At 44.3% G+C, this 10,111-nt stretch overlaps 1 pseudogene across 1 annotated transcript; it reads left to right on the top strand.

Annotated features, from left to right (window-relative positions):
- Positions 1-5,291: 5,291 nt before the first annotated feature.
- On the top strand, positions 5,292-6,158 carry LOC311613036 (caspase activity and apoptosis inhibitor 1-like; annotated as a pseudogene). The gene has a single exon. The product of its transcript is annotated as a caspase activity and apoptosis inhibitor 1-like (transcript).
- The last annotated feature ends 3,953 nt before the right edge of the window (positions 6,159-10,111 follow it).

Here is a 10,111-nt window from a genome sequence, read left to right as displayed (position 1 = left end):
GCACCGCATTTATAGAAGACCCGCCTATTCTATGCAAGGCACTGTGCTGGATGCTGAAGGGGGGCTGGGCATCCATGAACCAGGAAGTCACTGTTCTATTCACCATCAGGGCCCTTGCCCCGGCTGCTGGCTCACTCCTCAGTGGGGGTCTTGCAGGAGGAAGCTGATCTATGATTCTCATCATTGATGTTCCTATCTCTCTCTCCCTCTCTAAAACCAATTAAAAATATTTTTTAAATTAAAAAAAAGACCAAAACTCTGTAAAACATCATACACATAAAACTGATGAATTTTGCCTTAACCCAGTGGTCGGCAAACTCATTAGTCCACAGAGCCAAATATCAACAGTACAACCATTCAACTTTTTTTTTTTTTGAGAGCCACATTTTTTAAACTTAAAATTCTTCTAACACCACTTCAACGTACTCTCACCCAGGCCGTGGTGTTTTGTGGAAGAGCCACACACACTCAAGGGGCCCAAGAGCCGCATGTGGCTCGAGAGCCCCAGTTTGCCGAACACGGCCTAACTGGTTTGGCTCAGAGGATAGAGCAATCGGCCTGAGGACTCAAGGGTCCCAGGTTTGATTCTGGTCAAGGGTATGTACCTTGGTTGTGGGCACATCCCCAAACAGCTGGTTGATGTTTCTCTCTCATCAATGTTTCCAGCTCTCTATCCCTCTCCCTTCTTCTCTGTAAAAAATCAATAAAATATTTTTTTAAAAGAAAAAGAAATGGCCGAAACTGGTTTGGCTCAGTGGATAGAGCATCAGCCTGTGGACTGAAGGGTCCCGGGTTCGATTCCGGTCAGGGGCATGTACCTTGGTTGCAGGCATATCCCCAGTGGGGGGTGTGCAAGAGGCAGCTGATCAATGACTCTCTCTCATCCTTGTTTCAAAACTCTCTATCTCTCTCCCTTTCTCTCTGTAAAAAATCAATAAAATATATATTAAAAAAAAAAAGAAAAAAGAAAAAGAAATGTTCTCCTTCAATGTCCGCAGCATTATTTTCACGTTATCTCCCAGTGCCTGGGGTAACAGATATATGAATGTTTGTGTCTCTGACCTACGATCAGAGGTGCGTGCAGCTTTGTAAGCCTCTAATAGTGCTTCCCGCATTGTAAAGATTTCTTTCAAAAATCAATTAATTGAGCATCTACTATGTGCCAGGCACTGTGGCTTAATACTGGGGAGGTGATGATGCGGGAGACAGATGCCTTTCCTCAGACAGAAAGACAACATGGAAAGCATAGCCTCAGGACTATAAATAGGGATGTGTGGAAGTGCTTGGGAGGGAGAAAAAGAACTCCCGGCCCCCAGGCCGGCACAGTTGAGGGGAACTAGGCAGGCTTCCGGTAAGGTAGTCTCTGACTGGCACTTCCGTTCTCCTTGAAGACAGCCACATTGAAAGGCTGAAGGATATGGAGATAAGCAAAACTTAATCTGCCTGCAAACTGTTCTTCACATGACCTTGAGAGCTGAAGAAGTAGCCACGTGGAGGAAACAATGACATTGACCGAGGCCCATAGATGTGATGAACTGCAAGACTGGAAAGTCTGAGAACATATCCTAAACAGTGAGGAAAGACCACACCGTTTCCACAGTGGCTGCATTCCCAGCAAGAGTGTACGAGGGCCCTGACCGGTTTGGCTCAGTGGATAGAGCATTGGCCTGTAGACTGAAGGGTCCCGGGTTCAATTCCAGTCAATGGCGTGTACCTTGGTTGCGAGCACATCCCCAGTAGGGAGTGTGCAAGAGGCAGCTAATGGATGTTTCTCTCTCATCGATGTTTCTAACTCTTTGTCCCTTTTCCTTCCTCTCTGTAATAAAATCAATAAATATATATATTTTAAAATAATAATAAAATAAAATATTAAAAAAAAAAAAGAGTGCACGAGGGTTCCCTGTTCTCCACATCCTTGCCAGCGCCCTGTTGATTTGTTGATAGTAATCATTCTGACAGGTGTGAGGGGATAGCTCAATGTGGTTTTAATTTGTGTCTCTCTGATGAGTAGGGACATTGAGCATCTTTTCCTATGTCTATTAGCCACCTGCATGTCGTCTTTGAAGAAGTGTCTATTCAGGTCTATTGCCCGTTTTTAAAAATATATTTTATTGATTTTTTTACAGAGAGGAAGGGAGAGGGACAGGGAGGCAAAAACATCGATGAGAGAGAAGCATCAATCAGCAGCCTCCTACTGAGATGTGCTGGCAATTACGTACATAACCTTGACCGGAATCGAACCTGGGACCTTTCAGTCCACAGGCCCACGCTCTATCCACTGAGCCAAACCAGTCAGGGCATGTTGCCCATTTTTTAATTGGATTGTTTGTTACGTTAGTATTGCTTGAGTTGTTTATTAATTTTTCAGATGAACCCCTTATCAGATGTATCAGCGGTGATCATGTTTTCTCATTTTGGCTGTGATACGTATTAGGGAGACTATAAAGTGATCCCTGTATATTAACGCACCAAAACCACTCCTTTCACAGTGTTGTTCTCATTATCACTATGGCAACAACAGTGAACCACAATGATAATGACTAGTAGAGTTGAGTCTCTTGTCTGGCACCTGAAGCAACTCAGTAACGTATGCTTTGAACTTGACAAGGTGACTCTGACTGTGCAACTAAAAAAAAAAAACACACAAAAAAAAAAAAAACACAACAATGAATAATGGATAAAGTTAACCACCTGAGAAAGTAACCCATCCTGAGAGAAGGTAAATGCCTGGCAAAGGAGCTGTGGGAACCACCAGATCAAATGAAGGGAAGCAGAATACTGTTTCATCCGAACATATTGCATGCTTAAAAGAAAGAGTTCAATATAGCCAATGGTGTTCTCTCATTTTTCCTGCAGGGAGAGTATATTAATAGAAAGATGTCCAAGAAGATGATGGATGGCGAGTCTTGGCTTTTGGCCAGCACTGTTCCCACAGAATGAGAGGAAGACAGTGGACATGACCCTCAGGAGCGCCATGGTCATCAGCAAGTCGTGCCTGATGTGAAAAGGAGAGAATTCGTCCCATTTTATTTATTTTTTTAATCAATTTCTTTATTGCCGAAACCGGTTTGGCTCAGTGGTAGAGCGTCGGTCTGCGGACTGAAAGGTCCCAGGTTCGATTCCGGTCAAGGGCATGTACATTGGTTGCGAGCACATCCCCGGTTGGGGGTGTGCAAGAGGCAGCTGATCGATGATTCTCTCTCACTGATGTTTCTAAGTCTCTATCCCTCTCTCTTCCTCTCTGTAAAAAATCAGTAAAAATATATTTTAAAAAAGAAGTTTAAGATGGAGGGATGACCCTGGGTTGTCTGGAGGTTGGGGGGAAGTAGTCACTGGAGCCCTTATCAGAAGGAAGCAGGAGTTGAAGTGGAAGAGGCCTTGTGGTGATGGAAGTAGAGGGTGGGTGATGTGCTTTGAAAATGGAGGGAGGGTCCAGGAGCCAGGAACACAGGTGGCCCTAGAAACTGGAAAAGGCAGGGAAACATTCTCCCCAGGGCCTCCAGCAGAACACCTTGACCTCACAACCAATTGCAGGTTTCTGAACTCTGGAACCCAAAGGGAGTAAACGTGGGTTGTTTTAAACTGCCATGTGTGAGACTTGGCTATTGCAGCAACAGAAAGCTAACATGCTTAAAAACCGTGCAAAATTAAAAGAACAAAATTTCACCAGGGCAGAGAGATTACATAGCAGGGAAACAGAAAATTTTGAGACAGGAGGGGTAGAAAGAACATGAATAGACCTGCTGCCCAGCTTGCCTCTCATTAACCAGGGAGCTTACATGAAAACAAACAAAACCCTGGGTAGTCTTGGTTAAGCCTGGTTAAAATACAAACTTTAACCGAGTTCATCTGAAGACCGCTTGGCTCTATTAGGTGGTTCATGAATAGGGCAGCATCACAATTAGCCATCAGAAGGGTGCCAGGAGAAGCTGTGCAAATGGAAGGCTTTTATAGGCAGAAGGGTGGAACACACCAGTTATTAACAAGAGAATAGAGCCCTAGCCGCTTAGGCTCAGTGGATTAGAGGGTTGGTTGAGTGGATAGAGTGTCGGCCTGCTGACTGAAAGGTCCCAGGTTCGATTCCCATCAAGGGCACATGCCCGGGTTGTGGGCTCGATACCCAGTGGGAAAATTGTAGGAGGCAGCTGATCCATGATTCTCTCTCATCATGGATGTTTCTAACTCTCTCTCCCACTTCCTTCCTCTCCGAAGTCAATAAAAACATATTAAAAAACAAAACAAGAGAATAGAAAGGATTATTTTTAGACCAGGACATCTTTAGGGGGAAGAGAACGGAAGGGTTTTCATTAAGCAGTCTGCCTCTTCTCTATTCTCTGGGGAATTAAGCCCATGTGACTTATCTCTTTGGTGCCTGAGCAGAAAATTTCAGATTGGTTGATTAAAATTTTGTGTCTGGAAGAGACTGAAATAGCAATTAGGTCAAGTATTAAATCTAGGTTTGGTATCATGGGCTTTATAGCACAGTAATGCCATTTTGGGCCTGTGGTTTTCTCTTTAACAATATCACCTGGAAGAAGAAGAAAAATAAACAAAAAACTAGTCCTTTCATCACCAAAATAAATTTATTCAGGAAAAAGAAAGGGCTGTACACAGGGCATGCAGACATGGCAAGCCAGGTGCACACTCTGCCTGTGTGCCAAGACAGCTGGCACTTACCGAAGGGATAAAGGTGGGGGGTTAGGAGGATGTAAAAGGCTGGTCAACCTTGAAGGTCTGAAAGGTCAGATCCAACCACTCCCTAGCTCATTGAGACAATGGTAACTGAGGCAACTCCCCCATTTTGTAATCATGTAAATCCTTACTGATGTGATAATCTGATTATTACCTGCCTAAGGGCTATGGGTGTAACCCAAATCTGCTTAAGGGTAATGGGTGTGTCCCCATAGCCTCCATAAAAGGAACAGCAAGGCCAGAGCCCAGCGGCAGTCCTCCCACTAGAGGTGACTTCCCAGGGCCTCCCTTATCGCCAAATTAAATTTCTTCTAGTCTCTATTTTTTATTTTTTCCTTCTAATCTCTCTTTAATTTGCGTGCGGGGGTCCTTCTTCAGAATCTGAATCCTGAACCGGAACCCTGAACCACGTGGGACGTGAAAGGGGTTCCCACAAGGGAAGGGGGAGTTAGAGCCACAGGCCTTTATGATAGACGTAGAGCTTTTCCTGTAGGGCTCTCACCATTGCACAGAGTTCAAGATCTTTCCCAAGCCCGCCCGGACTGCCCCGGTGAGATTTAGGTGGCTTCTGAGAGAGATGGCGGGCTTTCAGACGGTTCCAGCTCAAAGGATCGTAACGGGGAAGAAGTCTTCCCAGGAGAAGCGGCGCAAAAGAAGCTGCCCGGAGCCAGGAGAGCCCCGGAAGCGGAGGAGAAGGCAAAAGAAGCGGCCCGGAGGGTCGGGCTCGGTGCCCCAGGAAGCCAAGTGTCTTTTACCAACTTCGGATAAAGAATTATTCTTGGCAGAGCACAGGGACCTTGAAGAAGGTGGTCTGGACCTGACTGCGTCATTAAAACCCGTTAGTTTCTACCTCTCAGACAGAAAAGAAATGCTTCGGCAGTGCTTCTGTATCCTGGGAGGGAAGAAGTTACAGAACATGCTGCCTGACGTGTTAAAGAACTGTCCGGTAGAAGAGATTAAAAAATTCTGCCAAGAACAGTTAGAACTCCTATCTGAGAAAAAAATACTGAAGATCCTTGAGGGTGACAACGGTTTGGACTCTGATATGGAAGAGGAGGCAGACGATGGCTTGAAGAAGGAATCTGATGTAGTCCGTCAACAAGACATCGGTATGGGTTCTTCTTCATCCCCGAAAGCAACCTGAAGGCCTGGGATTAAAACGAGGCAAAGGAGAAAACAGCGACATAGAAGGCCCTTGCAGTGAAGAGGCAGCTGCTCCTGAGATCCCAGAAAATACAGTCCAGAGGGAAGCCGGTCAGATAGATGACCCGGAGAAAGACATTGAGAAAAGTGTGAATGAGATTCTGGGACTGGCAGAGTCTAGCCTAAAGGAGCCCAGAGCAGCTTCGCCAACTGTTCCTCCACCAGAAGATGCTCGGCCTTCTGCACAGCAGCTGGAGCTGCTCGAACTTGAGATGAGGGCCAGAGCCATTAAAGCCCTGATGAATGCCAGCCTAGTTATTTAATTTGAACCTGGATTTTAGGTGTGTTTGAACAAAGCCACATGATATGACTTTGTATCTGACATTTATTTTGGGTCTTGCATGATATTTCTCATGTAACCCTTATTAGATAAACTCAACATAGACCTACCTAAAGTATCTATGGCTATTTTTGTTGGTGTTACTTTTATATTGTATATGTGTTGTTGTTATTGTTTTATGAGTTCATGGCAAATATTGTTAGGTAATTGGATATTTTGTTAGATAAGTATTTTAGCTTGTCTTCAGATTGATGTCTGAAAAGCCATTAGCAAAGAGTCATGGTAATTTTTTTTCTTTATTTTTATTTTTATATATTTTTAAATATATTTTTATTGATTTTTTTACAGAGAGGAAGGGAAAGAGATAGAGAGCTAGAAACGTCGATGAGAACGAAACATCGATCAGCTGCCTCTTCCACACCCCCTACCGGGGATGTGCCCACAACCAATGTACATGCCCTTGACTGGAATCGAACCTGGGACCTTTCAGTCTGCAGACTAATGCTCTGAGCCAAACCGGCTTTGGCTTTTTTATTTATTTTTATTTTATTTATTTATTTATTTAATATATTTTATTGATTTTGTACAGAGAGGAAGGGAGAGAGATAGAGAGCCAGAAACATCGATGAGAGTCATCGATCAGCTGCCTCTTGCACACCCCCTACTGGGGATATGCCCGCAACCAAGGTACATGGCCTTGACCGGAATCGAACCCGGGACCCTTCAGTCCCCAAGCCAACGCTCTATCCATTGAGCCAAACCGGTCCCGGCCTTTTTTCTTTATTTTTAAATATTTTAGTACCAAATCTAAAATTCCCCCCCCCGCCTTGCAATAGTAGGATTGTTCAGTAATAAATGTGTGAGATCTTCTGACTCTCATATGGGCTTGTGATTGACAACTCGAGTTAAGGGATCAGACATTTTGTAGCAACGCTTTCTCCCCAAACCAAGTTCTCTAGAACTTTCAAGTCATGAATAAAGTGAAGACACATATTTTGATTATAACAGATAATTATAGACAACAAACAATATGGCTCCTCATTCTCAGCTCAGACACAGGGCTTCCCTCATCCTCAACCATGGTGGCCATGCAGTTTGTGTTGTCTTTTAGTCATCAGGGAAGACCTGGGCCATGGATCTAACCTGCAACCCAAATGCATGCCGAGGACCAGAAGACAAGACATGTGGAGAGCGGCTACATGGTTCAAGCCTTGGGCTAATGAGAGGGCACAGTCCTCTCATGGCCACGTGCAAGTCCCAGCCTGGAGGGCAGAGCCTCCCAGCACAATGATAGCCAACAGCTGTAGTTGTCAGCTGGAACCTATGGTCTGAACACGTGGCCCCACGTGCCTGAGTGACGTGGGTTTGATAGAGTTCAGGTGCATGTAATTGAGTAGGATTGAAACCCAGGAGAATGTTGTAGACATCTTGACCACACCCTTACTTTGCCTCGTGGAACCTGGCTATAAAATGAAGACACGGCTTGTAGTCCATGGCGCTGTCGTTAGCTCTCCATCAGAGAGGACAGCGTCCCACCGAGATCCAGCTTTCATTCTCTTGTCTGTCTTTTCTCAATCCTTCACCCCCCCACTCAGGTTCACCCTTGCCTGTGCTGGTGCGGCACAAAGACACAGTCCTGGCCCAAGAGGAACTTAAAATGTTGTAGACAGTGGCTAATGGGACTATGATGTTTGTGGGGAAGATGTGAGTCTTCTTGGTTAATTAAAAAATAAAAATTAAAAAATATATATCTGTCCACTGGACCACTAGAGGGCGCTCAAGATATTACAGTTTAGCAAAACAATTACAGAAAGAACGGGGTGTGGGGGGGAGGGAAATCTCCCTGGAAGAACAAATAGCACTATGACTTCTATTGTATTTCACATGTACTTTTAGGTTCCATCAAGCTTCTGTTACATTCCCCAACCCCAGGGCTCTGGGTGTGATGTTTCAACAGGGAGAAACACTCTTCCCACACCATCTCTGCCCAGCCCACACTGACCTGTAGGCGGCGCACTTCCCAGTGAGACCAGGAAAGAGCTGACCATCTGTGAGTTGTGCTCAGGGAGGAATGTTCTCCATTTGGATGGAGGCTGATTCTTACCTGAGTTCCATATCCAGCCTGGGTCCTTTGGAATAAGCCACGTTTCTCCCCTCTAGCTGCTCTGATCCAGCCTTCTCCCCCTCTGCTCATCTGCTGTGTAATTTGATTAAATAATGAAATATGTTGATTTTTTAATGTTCCATCTCTTCCAACTGTTCACAGCTTTTCAAAATATTTTAACTTGATTATTGTTCTGCCCTGCCCTCTCAATTACAATAAGCTCATTAAAAGAAATGCAAACAGAAATTAATGAATTAGAAAGGGTGTGATTTCTCCATAATTCAACTCTTGGGGTGGATTATATTCATCTTATGGACGAAAGGAGCCACATGCTGACCTGACAAACTCAGAGGTGGCCTGTGTGGCAATCTTGCAAACTCAGAGACCTAAACCACAAAGGATGGTCTGAAAATTAAATATTTAACTACAAACAGGTTATAGTGGGTAGTCATGTCCTAGGCAGATATTTTCCCTGACAAAGATCAACTTAGATCTTTCCTGAGCCCATTTGCCTTCCCGCCTTTAAGATAACATATCTGTGAGATATCTGGGTAAGTTCCCTTTTTCTGGAGCCCCTGGGGCACTACCAAATGTGGTGGGCGCCAGGACAGACACCACAAATTCCTTCATTATCATGTTAATTGTCCCTGCACCCACCAAGTACGTGTCCATTTTACTTTTTATCCAATCCCAGGGTTTCCCACTGCTTTGCTTTCCATCACCAACAAATTTCACATAACCCACCTATGTCCCTCCTTTGGTTGCAATGTATAAATAGAAATGTAACCTGCCATTTCTCCAGAGCATTATCTCAATTCGTTGAGGTTCTGCTTCCCGGCATATGTAGACAACTAGGCTCAAATAAACTCACAAAATTCTTTACAGGCTTCAATGATTTTTTTTGTTGTTGTTGTTAACAATCTAGAGCGGGGTCTCTTAATCTTTGAACTATGGGTATTTGGGCCCAGAAAATTCTTTGTTGGGAGGACTGCCCTGTACATCCTGATGTTAGCCAGCATCCCAGACCTTTAACCACTAGATGCCAGTAGTCACCACCAACACCACCCTCAGGACCACCCCCCAGGTGTGACAATGAAAAATAGACCCCCAATATTGCCAAACGGCTTCACGCTGTGCGTGCCTTTCTGCAACCTGCTTATCTTCCCTTTTAAAAAAAATCTTCATAACATGCCTTGATCGTCTTTACATTTCTAATCATCCAACTCTATTACATTCTCCACTGTTTCGTGATTTCTTTGATATCTTCCATTGATGATCACCTGGATATTTAAAAAAAATATATTTTTAAAATACATTTTTATTGATTTTTTACAGAGAGGAAGGGAGAGGGGTAGAGTTAGAAACATTGATGAGAGAGAAACATCAATCAGCTGCCTCCTGCACACCCCCTACTGGGGATGTGCCCACAACCAAGGTACATGCCCCTGACCGGGAATAGAACCTGGGACCCTTCAGTCCTCAGGCTGATGCTCTATCTACTGAGCCAAACTGGTTAGGGCTCATCTGGATCATTTTAAAATTTTCTGACTAGAATTAAATGTAGCTGGGTGAAAAAATAGTATTTAAAATTAAAACCATCTGTAGTCATTTCTTCCTTTTAAGGGGATATTTCCTATTAAAGAGAAACGCTTATCTCACTGCTCCCCTTTCACTTATACATCCCGATGGGTCAAAGAGGGAATGCAAAAGCCTCTATCCATTTTCTGGGTTGCCAGAGCTGGCAGCCAAATTCATGGCCTATTGTTGAAGCTCTAGAGATGCAAAGAAGGCTGAGGTCTGACTGCAGCACAGAAAGCAAGTTTGCTCTGCAT

The sequence above is a fragment of the Pipistrellus hanaki genome, assembly GCF_964339955.1.
Source record: "Pipistrellus hanaki genome assembly, chromosome: 18".
In the NCBI taxonomy this organism is placed as follows: domain Eukaryota; kingdom Metazoa; phylum Chordata; class Mammalia; order Chiroptera; family Vespertilionidae; genus Pipistrellus; species Pipistrellus hanaki.
This window is presented reverse-complemented; position numbering and strand designations above follow the sequence as displayed.